We start from the raw sequence: 20314 nt of genomic DNA, 5'->3' as shown, positions 1-20314 counted from the left end.
GGTATTAATTGTATTTTACATACAACCTATTCTCCCTGAAATACATCCATCACTAATGAAGACGTTTTAGAAGGAACTCCATGGATATTGTTATTCATTGGACCTATAAATAAGGATTCACTGGAAATAAAACTATTTACTAAAGGGTGCCTGGGTAGCTCAGTTGGGTAACTCAGTTGGTCCAACTCTTGGTTTCAGCTCAGGTCATGATCTCACGGCTTTGTGATTTCGAGCCCCCATTCGGGCTCCATGCTATCTCTGTCTCTCTCAAAATGAATAAATAAATAAACTTAAAAAAACACTTACTAAAACCAAATACAGATTATATATATCATATATGTGTGTGTGTGTGTGATTTTAACATTTATTTATTTTTGAGACAGAGAGAGACAGAGCATGAACGGGGGAGGGTCAGAGAGAGGGAGACACAGAATCTGAAACAGGCTCCAGGCTCTGAGCTGTCAGCACAGAGCCCGACGCGGGGCTCGAACTCACGGACCGCAAGATCATGACCTGAGCCGAAGTCGGCCGCTTAACTGACTGAGCCACCCAGGGGCCCCTATATATAATTTTTTAAGAATTGGTTTTGTTCTAAATAGGTTTTGTTCTAAATAATGAAAAAAAATATTTTCATTATTTTCAGGTACATGTGATTCAAATACACCAATGATGTTTATTGTTCCAAGGAAAAGCTAACTAATATTAGGCTGTGGAATCCTGTAATGCTTTTGCTTAATGTGAGCCTGGACATGTGGATTATGTGTAAGAAAGAGAGGCTAGACCTATTTTGGTAGTAATGGTACTCATCATTGCCTAAACCTGGCAATCATTAGCTCATAGAATTTGGTGTTTGAGCAAAGGCGTTAATTATTTCTCTCCTTCCTTTCTTCAAGAGTACCCCTTACTTAAAGACTACCATTTTCTCTTAAACTAACACACATCCTCAGGCTTAACTAGACAGAAAACCAAACATGGAAGAAATTGATGGGCAAACAACAACAAATCTGAGTGCATATTCCCCATCTGATTCCAAAACTAATGCCAAAGTCAGTTTGGTCAATAGTACATATTTCCTCTTAATCACTGAGGTGTCAATAGAAACAAGAATTAGGGGTCAACACATTTCCATAGTGTTAAGTTCTTTCACTAAGGTACCAGGTTCTTTCAGGTGCTATCTTATTTGGATTTTAATTTGTCCTAACATTCCTCCAAAAACGATTACAGCACACCACATCACTGTATCCATTTAACTCCCAAACCACGGGGAAACTGGCTGCAGCTTCAAACAACACTATTAAAAATACCACAGGGGAACCTTGGAGTAGGAATTCCAGGCACAAGTACAGCAGAGGGACAAAGAGGGGCTGTAAAGACCTTGAGTGATACTGGGATGGAGATTTAGCAGAATTTCAGAGTCTGAAACAACAGTCCTTAAGATTCTTATGTCGGGTTCCCAGGGCTGGTTCTGTGTGGTTGTGCAGGTTTGTTAAAAGTCAGGATAAACTTCGTCTCTCCTTGCCGCCCTTGAATTTGTCTTGTCAATAGATTTGTGACCCAGTGTAACTACAACTCACAAAGGCTTGGCAAAGTTGTCCAAAAAGAGGCTCCCTGTTACTGGGCCTTGCAAAGAACAGCAGACTCATTAGTGCATATTTTCTCTTTGAACCTGGATATCTTTATTGTGCCATCTAAGCAATTAATTGGAAGTCTTCTGGTGAAATCCTGACTCTAAGGGTTTAAAATGCAAGCGCAGAAATTAGCACAGCCAGGGCTACATGAGAGGCCCCAGGCATCCAAATGTGAATGAGTGTTTTGGAAATCTAGCAGACTTAATGGATTAGTCTAGAGTCCTGCCACTTGGGAGGTCCAAATTCAGGGCCTTAGATCTGGGAAGAAGATGTTACAGTTGTGTTGGTAAAGGAAGAGTCGGAAGAAGAAAGAGCAAAAAAAGGAAGAGGAGCCAGTGCGGCCTTTCAAAAAAAGACACCTTTTCTGGGGGGGAGAACAGCAGAGCAGCTCATGCTTTCAAGTTCTTAAACAGAATCATTGCAAACTGAGCGTAACAACAGAAGAAAAGGGGTTTGGCATAAACTTGTTCATTCTTCTTGATTGGCTTACATGCTTCTGGATTCTTCTTAGAAGATCCAGTCTGCCAGACATGATTATTTATTTTAGCAGGAGATTCCAGGAGCACAGGAAAGCTGGGCTTCTTATGGTCTGCCACTCTCGTGGAGGTTTTCCTCTGTATCACATATTTGTTTGGAATTTTACATTCTGCCCTGTGAATATTTGATTAATAGATATCTCCCTTCTCCTGGCTCCCAGGCTATAGGGACTCAGGACAGGGATAATGCTTCTTTTGGTCTTCATTGTATCCTAAGAGCCCTGCTTAGGTCTGGCACATGGAGACCATCACAAAATTACTTGTTAAAAGAATATTATCTAAAATGTGAAATAGACCAGGTCTGGAGATCTAACCCAAAGGTAAGCAATTCATGGGTGCACAAGTAACAATGGCCTCTAATAAATGTGCCTAGAATAAAAAATTGTCTACTTCTAGTTATAAATATGCAGGTTCTATTTAACTGAAATTGTCAATGAGAAACTACAAACAAGGTAACTTGTGGCAGGAGAAATAAACAAAACAAAAAAAAACAAAAGCATGTATAGATGGTCTGAAGTAAAGTCAGAACTAGAAAAGCTATAGCAAAGCTGGGACACTGAAGAAGTAGGTTAAGAAAAAGAAAACACCAGACATGCAAACAAACAGGAGAGTCTCAAGAAAGATACTCTATGTCCTACCCCAGAAGATTAACTTGCAGTTCTCTAGAACTGTGATGAGTCCTCCAAACTTTCATGCCCTAATCCTTGTAAGAATGATGTGTATTTTGATCTAGTTATTTCTGATAACTGAGCCAATCTGATGGAAATGCTCCCAAATGCTGATGCGGGACCTTCGTGAATGACTGTGTGAAGATGCCTGCTTGTTGCCAGTAGCCTGGGACCTGGAGTGCTTTCTTGGAACTCTCAAGAGTGGTTCCAGGAAAAGTCACCCAATAACCTTAATTCAAGGAAATGAAACTCTTCTGTTTTGTACTGGCTGTTTGAAAATATGGTCACTTGAGTGAAATAGAATTTCTTCCAAGTACTACATCATGGTATACCCCTTAACATTTACTGCAGTTATACATAGGAATTTGACTTGTCTTGAATCGCACAGTCCTAGAGTTGGTTTCTGTTTGCTGCCTGGAGCTCACTTCCTGGTAGTGATCTTAGCAAGATGCATCATCTTTTTCAACTCACTGGAGACCATCTGGGGTTCAACAAAAACCTAACTTGCAAGATATCTGGCAGCAATGAAATTCCCGTTTATAACTGCTATATAATCATGAACAGCACTCCTTCTGTATAGGAGCAGAGTGGCACAGGCTTTTCTTGAATCTATACTTGTGCTTAAAACCACACCCCCCTCCTAACTCATGCACAGATGTTGGGAAAACAACTGTAAAGAATGACAGAGGGGCAGGGTCTCAGCGGCCTGGGAGACACTGCGGTGAGGAATGAGGAGGTATCATGAGGGAAGAAGGGGGTGTATTCTGGAAGCTTGGAATTAACATGGTAAATAAGGTAAGGAAAGGGACATTAGATAAGATATGGGAGATCATAGAGAAATAAGCGAAGGAGGCAGAGCAGAGAGTAGGAAAAAAGGAGACAGGATAAAATGAAAGGAAAAATGGGAGAGAATGCAGTGGAGAATACGAGAAAAGAGGAGCTATGGAAGAAACAAAAGTGAATGAGAGTGAAATGAAAGGGAAGCAACAGAGGGTTGTTTTCTCGGTATAGAATCTGAAATATAACTACCAGGGTTTGAATCCCAGCTGTCAACTTTTCAGAATAATGATTATGGGAAATAATGACTATCAGCCTCAGTTTCTTCTTCTGCAAAATGCTGTAATAATCCTACCTAACGAAGTTGTGAGAATTGTGTGATCATGTGTGTCATCTTAGCACAGAGTGTGGCACAGAGTTGGTGTTACTGTTAGTGAGGTTAGAAGAGAGGGGAACAGAAGAATGAAGGAAGAACAAGATGGAGGAAGGAGATATTTAGATAGTAGAAGAATGAGAAAGAAAGAAGTTAATGTCTCCTAATGATTTTAACCTTTCTTTACCCATATTATAATTCAAATTTCTATGCCCACTATATTATTTCTACATGTTTTAATGACAATTGGGAAAAAACAAGTACATATTGAATGTCCTTTTTAAAATGTATTTTTATATTGAACTAACCTATAGTAGGTTGTATTTCTTTAAAAGTTGAAATTATTCCCTGGAAATGAGTAAGATCAAGGCTACATGATGCTAAACCAGTCATCCAAAAAACCCATTTATTTTCCCTTCCTCCTTACTGAATTGACCGGCTATTTGATGGAACTAAATGAATTGACTGGTTATTCTGAAATGTGTTAACCCAGCTATAGCCTATAGGAAGAATAGAGCACCTAGTGTTCTTGGTGATGTACCTTTCCAAGTTTCTCTCCCCAACACTAACCACTTCCTTTTACTTGAAGTCATTTTGCTTTTCTCATTAGTCTCACAATCCAGGGCTAGTGTTGGGTACTGAGGCATCCCTAAGCCCAAGACCATAAAACAATGTAATGGAATTGGACCAAGTATAAAAGGAAGGAACTATGGAGTTAGTTGTCCTTACACTCTCAAGAAAAAAAGAACAGTGGAACGGTAGGTAAAGTATGAAAAAGATATTAAAGAGATCTATTCTTTTTCTTCCAACAAATAACTTTATTTTTTTAGGTTCATTTATTTATTTTGAGAGCGTGCACACACAAACATGAGTGGGGGAAGGGCAGAGAGAGAGAGACTCCCAAGTAAGTAAGCTCTGCACTGTCAGGCTCCATGCTGCCAACGTAGGGCTCCAACTCACGGACCATGATATCATAACCTGTGTCAAAATCAGGAGTTAGACGCTAAACTGACTGAGCCACCCAGGCACCCCAAAGAGATCTATTCTTATATTAGGGAGGAGATAGGAAGCCACAGCCCAAATCAGAAGGAGAAAACTCTTCATACTCCTTGCATAAGCGCTCCAAAGTGCCCTTGGCATGGAGCTGTGCACTTGTCACATCACAGACATGCCTCCTTAGAATTTCCACAAAGCTGGAGAAATAGTGTGCTCACAGACTTGCAGTGAGGTGATAGGCCAACCTTCAATGACCATGAGTTAGGCTACTCTTAAATGCCATTCAGAATAAACCGAAAGGAGTTTTATCTTTTTCACATACACATGCCCTTCCATAGGACCATGCGAGTTATTTAAAATAGTGGTCAATGAACCTAGGCCAGTTTTGACACTGCTTCTCACATTTTTCTCATTCAGAGGTAAGACAATAGAGAGGTCTCCTGTTATTCCCTTCTGTCAAAGGGGTTAAGAAGCACAGTTTTATTCCATATTCTTTCCTGTGCAGGAGAAACAAAGTTTTCAGTGTTGCCTTCTACTGCCTTATGTTTTGCTTCTACACTCTATTTAATAGCAATTAAAAAAATTTTTTTTTAACGTTTATTTATTTTTCAGACAGAGAGAGACACGGCATGAACGGGGGAGGGGCAGAGAGAGAGGGAAACACAGAATCGGAAGCAGGCTCCAGGCTCTGAGTCATCAGCCCAGAGCCCAATGCGGGGCTCGAACCGGCGGACCGAGAGATCGTGACCTGAGCCGAAGTCGGACGCTTAACCGACTGAGCCACCCAGGCGCCCCAATTTAATAGTAATTTTAACATGTTCTGAGAGATCTGTGTAAGGACCTCTTGACTCCAGGTCTTTTGGACACGGAAGTTGATCACGATGGTGTTCTAGCACCGTATACTGCACAGTGAAGACACAACAAAAGAATTAACATCTTATTGGGGAGGCAACAGGAATAGAGAGGCAAAAACTACAATTTTTAGAACAATTTCATTAGAGTTATACCAGAGGTAGCTATGGGGGCTATGGGAGAAGAAGGGCCTGGCCCAACTTGGGGAACAGGGCAGGTCTTGGATTCAGGTGTCATCGTACCCAAACAATTAGGTGAACTGAGCCAAGAAATTAAGAGAAGAAAGTGAGGGGTACCTGGGTGGTCAGTCAGTTAAGGATCATGGTTCATAAGTTCGAGCCCTGCATCCTCAGCACAGAGCCTGCTTGGGATTCTCTCTCTCACTCTCTTTCTACCCCTCTGCATGCATGCAAGCTTACATTCTCTCTCTCTCTCCCTTCCTCCCCCACCCTCTCTCCTCTGTCTCTCCCTCTCTCTCTGTCTCTCTCCCTCTCAAAATAAATAAAAAATAAAAAGAGAGCAAAGTGAGTTCTAGATGGCAAGAAGAGAGAAGCAAATGCAGATAGCTATGAAACATGGCACACATGGACGGAAGAAGTTGGCTACTGGAAGAGGCAGGTGGGTCCTGTGTACCACTGCCAAGGAGATCAGATTTTATCTTCAGGCTTATCACAGAAGGGTTTTAAGCAGGGAAGAGACATTCTGGGACTAATTTTTCAACTATATCAATTTGGTTGCACTGCAGAGCAGACAGCAAAGTTAAGGGGAATACACAAAAGACAGACTATTTAAGAAAGTGGTTCTCAAATGTTTTGATATATAGTAAGAAATACATTTTCATGGAAAAAGGCTATGAATGTTTGTGTGTATGTCAACAATTTCAGAAAACAACACTTATCCTTGATATTATAGATGTGACTTTACATTGTATTACTTTCTATTCAATTCCATCATATATATATATATATATTTATTTTATATAAATATATATATATTTTATATATATATTTATTTTTATAAATATATATATATATATATATATTTTACAAAATGCTAAATGCAACTGACAGTTTCAAAATACTACTTCTGTATTCTGGGGTGAGCTGATGAGTACCTGATCTGGAGAAATATCAGTGGCATGGAGAAGAGAGAAGAGGTTTGACAAATATTTATGAAGTAAACTAAAAATATAGTTATTTATTTGATGGAGGAGTGTATGATTTCCAAGTTTCAGTCTAGGATAAAAGTGCTGCTTAATTGACAGGAAGAACAGATCTGCAAAGAAACCGAAGTCCAGTTTTGAACATGTTGTATTTCATTTTTTTAAAAATGTTTATTTATTTTTGAGAGAAAGAGAGAGAGAGAGAGAAATAGAGTGGGGGGGGGGTCAAAGAGGGACAGAGGCACAGAATCTGAAGCAGCCTCCAAGCTCAGAGCTGTCAGCACAGAGCCCAACGTGGGGCTCGAGTCATGACCTGAGCCAAAACCGAACGCTTAACGGACTGAGCCACCCAGGTGCCCCTTGAACATGTTGTATTTAAATGGTGGAGTATCATCAGGCACTGTGCTTTTGTAAGAGTCTGAAATCAAGGAGGAGTTCTGAGGACAGGGAGTTTGGGGAATACCCAGTTTGAAGGTAAAACTACATAAGTATATGTAGGCATCTAGAGAGTGCACAAAATGAGAAAAGCAATGAGCCAGAAACAATGTTTAAGGAGGGGAACGGGGGAGGTAGACATAGGAAGAAGAGTAGTCAGAGCAGCAAAAAGAAAGTAGAATCGTTTGGGAGAGAATGGTTCCTAATAAATACTTGTTGAATAAATATTTACAGGATAAATCAATGAGGAGAGGGTTTCTGACGGAGGTCTCTAAGATCAGGGCAGAGAAGGCAAAAAAGAGCTCCCTGGACACTGTAGTGAGGGTGGTGGGAGGAGGTGTGTATGAGGACGTCCTCCTACACTGATGTGAGGAGTGCCTGGGAGGTGAGGAGGTGGAATGGCTTGACTGAGAAGGAAAGGACAAAGAAGCAAGCAAAGGGATCAGCAAGGGTTCTGCTACCGGGCTTCACTATTGTTTTGTTCTGTATTGTTTTTATGATTGAGACAGACATGAATAGGGAAAGAGGCAGGAGAACAGGAGAGATTGAAGAAGTGAGAAAAAGAAAGGAAAATAGAAGGAGAAAGGTCCTGGAGATACTGTGAGGAGAGGTCCGAGGGCACAGATGCAGGGGTTGACTTCAAGCAGGAAAGGGATGGGTTGCATTACCTGCTGGGACAGGAAGGGAGAACAGGATGGGTATGGATGTCAATGAGAGGATACAGAAACTGAGGAGGTTCATGTCTTCACAATGAGTTTCTTGATTAGGCTGCAAGTGAAGGCATTTGCTGAAAGGTGATGAGCAGCTGTGGCGCCAGGGGGCTTCACAAGGGGAGGAAGTTTGGAACAAGCACCAAGAGAAGTGAGAGGGCACAGAGCAAGGATGAAGTGTCAAGTGGCACTGAGGGTCCCGTTGAGGTGAATGCCTTGACTTTATTTGAATTCATCTTGGAATGATGTGGGATTTTTCCCGCCGGAGTTCAGATAAGGATGTGGAGCAGGCAGATAAGAAACTGACAGTGTTGGGTTTTTTCCTGAGAGGTGTAACAGAACAGGATGGCAAAGAATTTGAAATAGAGACTGGGAAGGCAAAAAGGAGAGGAAAGGAGATGGAAATTCCCAAATGAGGGGATTGCCGGACAAAATACTCTATTTCCCAGTCTCCCTTGCAGCTACACGTGGCATACGACTGAATGAGCCAAAGGAGATATAAATAGAAGCATGCTGTGGTGTTTCTGGGAGTTCTCTTCCAAAGAGAGGGGATGTGCTATTCTTCCTCTCCTCCCCTGTCTTACTGCTGGCAATTTAGATGTGATGGCTCTCTACATGCCATCCTGGACCATGGAGGCAAAGCCCATACCTCAGGGATAGTGGAGGAATCATCCAAAAGAATCCTAGATCCCTCACAATGCTAGAGCAGTCACACCAGCCCTGGGCCACCCACTCTGGCTCTCTTTTATAGGAAAGAGAAATAAACTTTCATCTTGATTAAAGCATAATTTTTCAGGTCTCTTTCATTCCAGATGAACCAAAATAGTGTGCATATATAGTGCCTGGAACACTTAGAAGGCTGCCTTGGAAGAGAATGTTAACCCTCCACTGTGTAATGCCACGTAAGGAGCACATTTTACAGTAAGCAAAGAAGCTTTGGTCTTTTTAGGAGATTACAGGCTGCTCTTGATTTGAATGGAGAGGAAACAAAAGCTGACACTTGCATTTCTTCATTAAATTTTTTAAAAATTAAAAAAAAAAGCCACATGGATGTTATTGCTTTTTTCCTGTGATGGCAAGCAGTCGTCTCTGTACTTTTTGCAAAGAAATGTATTAAAAGTAAGGACAATATTAACACCCAGCATGACACATTTCCATGGTCTTACATTTTTTTTTTCCTTCCCTGAAGGGTCAGAATTCCCATCAGGCGGCATAAAATGAGTGGTCTAAGCCCAAGCCTAGTAAATCACTGGTATTGCGTTGTTTTTAAAGTGACCAAACAGCTGTAGTTTTCAAGGTCAGCTGAATCATCTGCCAGGGTCACACGTGTTTCACATGTCAAGAAACGTATATGGGTTCCACTCCATGCAGGATTGTATGGAAAAAGACACTTGCAAACAAGTGATCTGAGGACATGTTTCCAAACAGCTGCTATGGTTATGTGGATAAGAATTACTACATAAACTGTGTTGAAGACTCTGTTTCCAATCACTCAAAAAGAATATTCATTGCAATTCATGATGTCCACGCTGAGAGGGCCAGTTTGTGATCATGAAGACACATAGTAAGTATTCGATTAGGATACAAAGTAACAGTATATGATTGCTATTATAATCATAGTGACATTTTTCCTGTGCAGGTGGGAAGAATGTGTACTGGGTATAAAAACAACACCAACCAAACACATAATTAAGACGGAACCTAGTTAAATAGCTAAGGATGGAGGACTTCAAGTAACAAGATTTGGCTAATACTTCTCCCTCCAATTCACGCTGCAGGCAACATTGACTAGAAGCTAAAGATGTGACTCTTGGATGCTAATAACTTCCTTAACAAGCTGGAGTAATTGGTATTATGGAGCCAGACTGATGGCACAGGGAGAGGATGACCTCAGGATTTAAGGAGTTTAGGAACAGAAAAACATGTTTTTTAAATTCACATTTTAACTCAGAGCATAGTTAGAGATGTCTGGCTTCAACAGAGAGAAGGAAAAAGCTACTGATTTTTGCAAACAGCTCCTCCAGTGGGTTGCCCTATCTCAAAATGGATAATTGGCTTTGAAGAGTAGCTCTTAGATTGAATTTTTATTCAGTTCTCATAATGTTCTTGGTATGTGCTCTTCAAAGCCCACAATCGGCCTCATCATCTTGTTGATATTTACTAGTCCTAAGGATCTCTCATGTGTGAGACATGTTGAATGAAGACTGCCTTCTGACCAGTTAACCCCTCTCTGCATGTTTCAAGGTTGGCTTCTGTATTCTGTAAGCAAAATAGCAGGCACCTCCAAGTCAGCAGAGTGGCGCAGACAGGCATAGACAAATACTCACTCTAGCTAAGTATGGGCTCCAGTCAAGCTGGAAAAGGTCTCTCAGCTCTGAGTCACTTAGACAATCAAGTCCCTGAACATGTTTCTGTCCCTAATATTTTGTTGCTCTAGGCAACCATCAAGTCCACACGAAGACTTCTGCCAACTGGAGAGGATGACGAGCCAGGGGAACCAGAATTTTCTTTTAACTCTTTGTTGAAAATTCAAAATAGCAAACGGTGGGTATCAAAGACATTCTCTAAAGGATCTATATTGGGAAAAGTGGAATTCATATATTGATTTAGTGTATCTTTTCACCACTACTTAAGGAAGTATAATGATAGAAAATAAAGGCAATCAGAAGCATGCATTTTTTAAAAAATTAAAAAATGCACAAAAGAGCTGGTTGGATTTTTAGATATTTTTAGTAATCTGATATCCTCATTTTATAGATGAGAAACCAGCTTAAATTACGGACCCAAGGTTAAACAGGGAGTTAGTGACAGCTGGATTTATAGCTTTGGTCCCTAAACACTGGGGTTACTGCTCTTTCTACAAGTTTCACAAGTCCAGTGCCACATGCAGAATGAAGGAATGTTAGTAAATCATAAATAATCACCTCTTTTGTAATAGCAAATGGTCCTGGATGAAAAGGGCTACTTTCCTGGGTAGCTGGAAGCAGTCCTAAATGTCTGCAGCTATGTAGTGATCATCCAGGAGGAACACATAACTATTCTAAACTATCTGAAAAGCATTCAAGGTCTATCATTGCTCATCTGAATTTGATCTTTGCTTCCTCTGAATTCTTAAGACACTTACTCTCTGTGACACAACCCTGGGAGTATCTAAGATTCTTGATACGTTTTTCATATGTACAATTATATCCTGCTAAGTCCTTGTAGGTAGGATTAGGTCACATTCATTTCCATTTCCCTGAAACCCAGAGTACAGAATTAAACATGTTTTTGTTCACTGGTTGATGATAAGTCACTATTAATTTTATTAGCTCTAGTAGTTTAGTAACAATCTACTTATCCAGAAATGGTCCAGGAACGTATACTATTCAATACCAGGAAATAGGTGTAAAGAACCCCAGAACAGTCAATAAATGCATTTAAAGACTTACTTGTTAAAAAGTGGAATCAGGTCTATAAATACAGAAAACAAATTGATAATTCTTAAGTGCTACTTCTTCCAGAACACCTTCCATATCTTGCTTTAGATCTCCAGCAGAGAAGTACTAACATTTTCTCTGCCTTTCTTTTTAGAGGTGCCATTTGATGCTTGGGCTCAAAGAGACAGAGATGGTGGTGTGGGAGTGGCCCTCCTAGTTTTACTTTTTCTTTGTAGGGAAACACCTAAGGAGATCTGTCACACTTATGAATCTAACCTCTTTGAAGGTCTTATTTGAAAGCAGATTGTGCTACACTGTGCACAAAGGCATTTTAAATTTGCAGGTGTTACTGCCCAAATTAACAACAATACTTTGAACTTTTACAGAACCTTTCATCAAATGATATCAAAACAACTCAGCTTATAAAGCCTTAGGAAGCTGGTGGACAAAATATCCTGTTGATATATAACTGGGAGTTTACTGCATTAGCTATGTTAGTGATTTGTTTCAAGTTCCCAGACAATGGTATGTTTAGGCAAAGGATACTATTTTCTGTGGGCTACATCTCCAAATTGTGATATTTAATCTTGAAAAATTAAAAAAAAAAACAATCGTTTTCTTTTCAAATTTTTTGCTGAATTTTAGTTACCAGTTCACATGGACTTGCTTGTCATCCTTAGGCAAGTGCCGTGCTATTCTTTTCTCTATTGTTCCAATTTTAGTATATGTGCTGCTGAAATGAGCATAGAACCTAATAATTATTTTTCCCTCTTAATTTGGCCAAGCATAGCTTCTTTTTGGTGATCCAGAGAAAAGCTCATAGAACACACTAAAATGGACTTCACCTGTGGTGAAGGAGAACCATACTTACCAGTGGGTTTTAAACGAACAAAAAGTGTCCTACAAATCTGTTTGAGTCTTCTGGTTATTATTATTTAAATGTGTAGCTGTGTAACATGTTTCTCCAAAAATGCAAATCTAATCTTTTTCTGTTTTTCTCCTTCTGGCTTCCTTCACTCTTTTTCCTCACATACATTGCCCTCAACTGGGAACAGGGGTGCATTCCTATTTTCCCAGATTTTAAATCTGTTGTAAAGTAAATATGAGCAATATGTGTCTGAAATGTTTATCAGACTATGGTTTTTATTTGGCTTTGTCCTAGCATATTAGTTTTTTTTTTTTAATTTTTTGCCCCATTTCAATGGTTTCTTTGATGTCTTGTTTTGACCAGCTGCTGAGCTTTTTGTGGCTGTCCATTTACATCACTTTAAAAAATGGTACATAAATGAAATTTGAACAAAATGAACAGTACTTTCACATTGTTTCAAAATCAAACATGTTCCTAAGGAATCTGATTTATGGCAGATGGAGAACAAAACCTTCCAGAGGGAGGACTGTTAAATGAGTCTTAATTGCTTGCATATGAAAATATAGTGACTAAGATTGTGTGCACAATTAGGAATTTAAACATGTAGAAAAGAGCTGGCCGTGGAAACATTTTAGCAGGCATAGCTAGTTTGTATGAATACAGACAATAGAAGACAAGTTAGTAAAGGAAAATAATTTTAAAAGAAATTTAGTTGTTTACTTCATCATTCCTTATGTCAAGCTTCCAATTGTAAAGATGATTCATTTACCTCTGAAACTCAATGTACACTAAAAAAAAAAAAAAAAAAAAAGAGGTTTATTTAAGAATTAGAATTTCTTTCTCAGTCCCTACTATGTGCCAGATATTAGGCTTGGTGCTTATTCATCTCATTTAATCCTTAAAATAACTTTCTGAGGTAGGTTAGTTATTAACTTGCATTCTACAGATGACAAATTGAGGCTCAGAGAATAAGTTGCTTCAAAGTGAAATGGCGATCAAGTGATATATCCAGGGTTCTCTGTATTTATTGAATGAAACCGAAGCCCAGCTTCTTACAGTGCCTAGCTCTTCCCCTGGAAAAACACATACCTTTCAAAAAAAGTAACACTAAGGGTGCCTGTACTTTCAGTTTTGCGTCAAACTGCTTTCCTTGTGTTGGGTGACACGGCGTGGTATGGCTGGGTGGACGGGCCAAAGTTGGTCAGGTCTGGGAGCAGGGGTTGGGACAAAGATGGTAGATTTAGACACACAGGCCAGAGCTGGGTGGCCTCAGAAGCTCCGTCAGGGTGTTGGGTTGGGAGGGCAGTGGCCAGGTGGAAGGATCTAGTCAAGAGATTCAGCGCTTCAGTGGCTCTGTAGGCAGCAACTGTGGGGGCAGTGAGGTTCCACCTGATGGTTCTGCCACAGCACGTGGTACTCAGTCTGGCTCCCCGCAGCTAGGGTTTGGGCCCTCCTCCTTATGATGACCCGGATGTTCCAAATGCATAGTACCGTGTTCTATCGTGAGCTTCCGTTTGTCTTCAGAAATCTAAGACCATGTCATGCCTCTAATGGACCAAAGTGTCTTTTCCATGGGACCTCAAGTCGTCCTTCAGATTCTTTCTCCTTAGGAAATCTTCACCTTCCTGGAATGGGGGTATAGGCTGTTTCTAAGGACTTTGATGAGGGTCACTATGTGGATATCCAAAACTAAAGTTCAAACAATGAACCTTCAAATAAACGTAGAACCCCAACTCATTCATATACTGGGGTCTACTTACATGTTTTTTTCTCAGAAAGTTGAAACGCTTAAAAACAATCTGTCTCTATTATTCTGTATTCCTTAAAGTAAACCCAGACCACAGTTCATTTAAATTACTATTAAGCCAAGATCATAGAAATGTAAATTATTCCTCACTTTGATTCCTTATAAGCAAACCGGGAGCCACAGATCATGAAACTCTGTATAGAACTAAGCATAAACGTGTGTGTATTAAATGGTCAGGCAATCAAGTCACTTTTGTACCTTCAGAAGAACTGGATTCCCAGGGATACATTAATGAACAAATGTCATCCACATTCCTAAGAACCTTAATATTATAAAGAGCAGCAAGCTGAGAGATATATTAGCAAAATAAAGTGTGTTGTGGCCAATCTCCTTATCTCACTATAATCAGTAATAATTTGGGGTCCACCAACATGTATTTCTCTTTTCTACCAGTACCCTAATTTGTTTCAGGAAATTATCTGGTGTCTCCATTGGATAATTTTAATAATAGCATAGTCCAAAGTGATCAAGTGCTTCCTATGTGCCATGCATAGTGCTTAGTTTTCCATAACTATCATCTCAATTTTCTTGAACTCCTTATGAGAAAATTACTACTATTATGCCTACTTCAAAAACCAGGGACTTGAGTATATGGAAGGTTAAATGAAGTGTTTGAAGAAAAGCATCTGTAAGTGGCAGAGCTGGGATATGAACCCACATAATCTGGCCTCATAACTTAGGCTCTTGGTACTACCTTATGCTACATAGTGTGGGAGAACAGCCCGATGTCCTGTTCTCCTTTAGCCAAGACCCAAGACCCAAACTAGACAAGTTAGACCCCTTCATTGGAATTTAACTCTTAGACATATTAACAAAGAAACTCAAAACAGTTATAGGAGGCTCTCTAGATTGCTCCTGCCATGAGAATTTCCCTTCATTTGTGCCTTTCTAGCACTCTGAAGATGAATGGAGTCCTTCAACCCTGATCCTTCAGCCTCCTGACTAATTCTCAGGGAATTGGAAATTATTTCCAATATTCTATTTTACTGAAGTAAAGTAGATTCCATTTTACTAGATTCTATTTTACTTAAGTTAGCAGAGTTGGGTTTTACCTTGCACTGGAGGATCATTGCTGATGTACCATCATTTAAGGGGAGGGTATAAGACAGCCTAGAAGAGAGCTGGGTGAGAATCCTCAAAGAATAGGATGCTGAAGGACTGTAAGTGCTCAGTGATAATGGGATAGACACATTGAGAAATAACCTTGTAGTATAATGCCAGGTTGATTTCCTCTGCTTCCCTTTCTGTTGAAATGATGAGGGCTTGGGCCCCTCTCTCAGCCAGTAGGGCTGGGACACACTGGCCTTCTCCTTTATCTCCAGGACCTTCAGCAGTTTCCAGTGAAGAGAACTGTGCTGGGAAGATCTTTAGAAATGCAGACTGTACAAGGTGTGTTGAAGAGGCAAAAAGACTCCCAGAGACCGTTGCATTCCTCTCAGAAACTGACAGGATTTCAGATGAAGCTGACTCTTTCAAAGTGTCCCCTGTGAACACCTACCTATATGCTTGCTTATTCTATATGTTGCCATCACTCTACAATCCTAGGACATTGTCTTGGGATTTCCTTGCCACGTCTGTTATACTTCTCCCAAATACCTCAAAATTGTCTTATCCCTTGGAGTGGATTCATTTCTAGAATTAGCCTGATCCAGGCTATTCTGACATCCTGTTTGCTGACTAGCATTGGTAATCATATTGGAAACAGTATTTCTTGTCAAAAGTGAAGCATGACAGTAAACCAATGAGGTGACTCTTTCCTCTCTGGCCTATAAACTATTCCCAAAACTATTTCTAAAATACTCTCAGCAGTGGCATCTGGACTAAAAACAGGTACATTTTACAAAGGTAACTACTTTGAGGATCAACATGAATGGCACAATAGCACCTACTGATAGTTTTGTAATGCACATTGATATATAAGGCGCTTTTCACCTTTTAGTAAGAATTGCCATTTATTATTACCAGACACTGTGACAAATTTTCTACATGCATTATCTTGTATAATCCTCAAAATTAGGAGGACATTATTATGAGTATCCACCACATTTTGACAGAAAAGAGTCAGGGCATAGAGTAAGCTGTCGAAGGTCACAAAGCAGGTAAGCAGGAGAGCATGGCTTTCGTGAAACCCCGATCTCCTGACTTCTGAGCCCTCTTCTTCTCTAGGTTCCCACGTGTACATCAAATTCACAAATAAAACTTACAACAGTGTGGAATTTTTTTTTTCAAAATAAAAACCTGCAGGAAAAGAAAACCTAGGTCTATTTCTATGTAAACAATTCTTGTTAAACAGCACAGTCACACAGTCAGAGACTTGAAGTGTCTCAGAAGCCCTTGCCTGTTCCTCAACTTCAATCTCTCAGTTCCAGGACTGAGAGTCCTTTTCTGTCACCCTCTCTAGTTATTTGGAAGACATTTACTCTTTTACAAGTCTGTCTTCTACTTTCTCATGCTGTTAAGTTTTCCCTAAGTTCCTGAACTGGGTCCCCAGGACTCTTTGCAGTGTCTGAGCTAAAATCCCAGTGCAGACAGCTTCCTGGTTCTGTAGGAAAAAAGACCTCTCATCCTGACTCATTTCTTCCTCACTCCCTTCCTCCTGCCTTTCCTGATTTTAGCTATTTGTCTATCCAAGCATTTGTGAACCCTCTGCTTTCTTTTTTACTTAATGCTCTTTGTCAATCAACAAAACACATTTGATCTTTTTCAATTCAGAAAACTTCTAGGATGATGGTTCTAAAGCTCAGGGGAGGTATTTTATGCCTCACTGGGTCCCAGAGCCTAAACACAGTCTTTCACAACCTAGAAACAGAGAGAGAAAGGGCAAACCCAGGAGGGCACACAGAAAAGAGATTCTCCACATAGACAATTCAGTGTGCAATATGCAAATATCAAAAACATACCAGAAAGAAAAAGTCATAAGCACCCATGTAGAATACAGTGAAGCAGAAATACTTCCAGACTGCCCACAGTGCCAGGAAGGAACCACAGAGAAAGAGAGAGGATAGCACACTAAAAAGCACTGGATATTTAGACATCAGAAATATCTAAAGGAAGTGCTTCTGGGGGATAGAGAGCTAAGGAACTTCATGGCTAGAAATCGTACTCAAGAAGATATAACAGGTATGATGGGCTTATCAAGAGTCTAAAACAAAGACATGATGAATCTTATCACTTGTAGAAAGTGCCATTTCAGGGGTTAAAAGTGGTCCTAGAAGCAAGGTGAGTGGGAGCCTCAAGCACTGCTTTTTGCCCCTAAACTTCTGACATACTCTACATGAGGCACTTCTCACACAGACCACACCGCCGCTCCCTGTGGAAGTTCCTGCCAGGGTACTCTCAGGAGGTACTTCAGGAGAGTCAGGAAGAGGATGGTAGGAATTAAAGAATGCTTCAAGAATTCTACATCCTAGGCAGGAATCCTTTCCTTAGCTTATGTAACTGAGTTCTTAGGGTTTCCCAAAGGTTTCTCTGTATCCATAGACTTTATCCATTCTCTTTTTTAAAAATGTCTAAGTTTATTTATTTTGAGAGAGAGAGAGAGAGAGTGTGCCGGGAAGGGGCAGAGAAAGAGGGAGAGAGAAAATCCCAAGTAGGCTCCACACTGTCATCACGAAGCCTGATGTGGGGCTCGAACTCATGAACTGTGAGATCATGACCTGAGTCAAAACCAAGAGTCAGATTCTTAAGCAACTGATCCACCCAGGAACCCCAGACCTTATCCATCATCTTATCCTACTATCCATTCATATACATTCATAACAGGACCATATAAATTTATTTTCTGTCCTCCTTAAAAAAAAAAAAAAGAAGAACAAAAGAACAAGAAAAATTCCTAGGGAGTCACTGTCCTAGGGAAGAGGCAAATGACAACAGATTGTATGTTTGTTTGTTTGTTTTTGTGCACATGTCAATAGATCTTAAGAAGGGAAACCTTAGTGATACTCCTTTGAGTCAGCTGTAATCTACACTTTGTCATTTGTGGCTGTATATCGGATCCTCATATGGTTTAAAGGAGGTTATGCCTGTAGAGTCTTCAGTAAGTATTAAATGTCAGAAAATGTTACCTTTTTTTAATGTCAGTATCCATACCATCTCCAACGGATTTTCTAAAAGTATTTTCTGAGATGGTAAAAGAAGGCTGCTCGAAGTGAACTCTCTGTTGATTCATGGAGTCAAACAATTCGGTGTCACATTTAACCAGTAAAATTTGGGAAATTAGACCAAAAGGAATTTTCACTGCTTTGCCCCACCACAGTAATGTATTTCTGAGTATGCCTAGAATATTTTCTACAGAATACATGGGTGGGAAGCCCTTTGTGGGTAAAGGGAGCAACTTAAGAATGCAGCTTTTGTTTTCTTTCTTTCTTTCTTTCTTTAAGGAAACTTGGTACTGTGTCTAAGAACACAAAAACAATACAGTTACTAAACATAACATTTCCCAAGCCCGCTCCCACCCTCACACGCAAACATGGACATGATACTTCTCTTCTAGGAGAAGAGCAAGCTTGTCTAATTAAAATCTTGTATACATTTTGAGAGATAACAGCAATGGCAGCCCAGTAATGACGACCATGATGACGTGCTTTACACTGATAATAGTATCACCTTGTCTTTCCTTCCTAATCACACAGCACTTCACACATAGTATCTTGTTTATCTTAGACTGTATTGTTTGTGACATGGGGGTGTGGATGTCACTAATACACTTTCCAGAAAGACAGTGATTTTCCAGCAAATTACGAGCAACTCAATGACCCCACTGTGCACTGGCACTCTCACCCACATCATTCAGTATTCCATGATTCTCCCAAATTTGGCTGACCAAATGGATCATCTGGGAGCACTCATAAAGAATGTGAGTCTTGTCCCAAAGATTCTGTTCTGGACTGTCTGGGAATCTATCCTCTTATTTTTGTTTTAAAGCATACCCTGGTGATCTCTTTTGGTCAGGCAGGTTTGGGAAATACTGCCCTTTTCAAACTCAGGGCAGTAGGAAGGGATATTGGCTGTAGTGGACTTGGGTGAACATTCAGATCCTCTCTTTCTGTGGTAGCTTTGCTCAACACTGGAAGGATAATAGAACAGTCAAGCCATAGGCGTCATAGGCTCAATAATCAACAGATAGAGTACTGTCCTATCTGAGGGATATTATTATTATTTGAAAATATAGTTAATTCTTCACTGTGGCTCCCCAATACTGAGATATCATTAGGCAGCATCTCATTAGTACCTTTTCCAAGTGAGAAGAGGCAAACAGTTGAGACCCAAAAAATACATGTTTGTCACTAGAGTCTATATAAAATGATTAAGCTATTGGCCTTTGGTACTTACTAGTCAACAGCTAAGAATGTCTTAAATTTAATCCATTACACATAATTAAAATGTATTAAATGTGTGCCTAATGCCCACTTAGCACCTTATCATGTAGTCTTTAAAATAGTAGCATTTTTACATGATTAAAATTTTGCCATAATTCATGTAAAAACCTTTTTATTATAGGTTTTTATAACAAAATAGAATTCCTACAGTATTTATTATTATTGGGTTGTTTTCCATCTTTTATGCTTATATACATGTGCTGTGATGAACACCATATGACTTCTGTTTTCACGTCTTTTCTCATCACTCTTCAAGGTAATCAACTGCCAAGTATTCTCAACTCTGTCTCTGAAAACAGTTGTCAGTCTATCCCCTCATCTTCACTGGAGATACCACCACCCGAGTTCAGAGTTGCGTTATCCTTAGTGTGTACTTGACAGATAACAGCCTGCTAATGAGGATGGGGCTGCCTCCGGTCTCTTCTTTTTGGTATGTTTTCTATCCTGCTTCCAATATTGTCTTTCTAAATTATATACTTGCTCCTCTGCATAGAAACGACTGATGACTTGGGGCACCTGGGTGGCTCAGTCAGTTAAGCGTCTGATTCTTGATTTCAGCTGAGGTCATGATCTCATGGTTCCTGGGATTGAGCCCCACCTCAGTGTCTGCATTAACAGTGCAGAGCCTGCTTGGGATTCTCTCTCTCTCTCTCTCTCTCTCTCTCTCTCTCTCTCTGACCCCCCCCCCACTCATGCTCGCTCTCT

General features: G+C 40.1%; 1 protein-coding gene and 1 non-coding gene across 2 annotated transcripts in view; both read right to left on the bottom strand.

Moving 5' to 3' along the window:
- The window catches only part of LOC109246432 (cAMP-specific 3',5'-cyclic phosphodiesterase 4D), an 856695-nt gene that overhangs the window by 156349 nt on the left and 680032 nt on the right, over positions 1–20314 (bottom strand).
- LOC128778434 (U6 spliceosomal RNA) lies at positions 12194–12302 on the bottom strand. Its single transcript, XR_008424023.1, has one exon. It is a non-coding gene; the product is annotated as a U6 spliceosomal RNA (small nuclear RNA).

The sequence above is a fragment of the Panthera pardus genome, unplaced genomic scaffold (genome assembly GCF_024362965.1).
Source record: "Panthera pardus isolate Hobbes unplaced genomic scaffold, ASM2436296v1 HiC_scaffold_2, whole genome shotgun sequence".
Lineage (NCBI taxonomy): Eukaryota > Metazoa > Chordata > Mammalia > Carnivora > Felidae > Panthera > Panthera pardus.
Note: the sequence above shows the minus strand (reverse complement) of the source record. Positions and strands in the feature narration are given on the sequence as shown.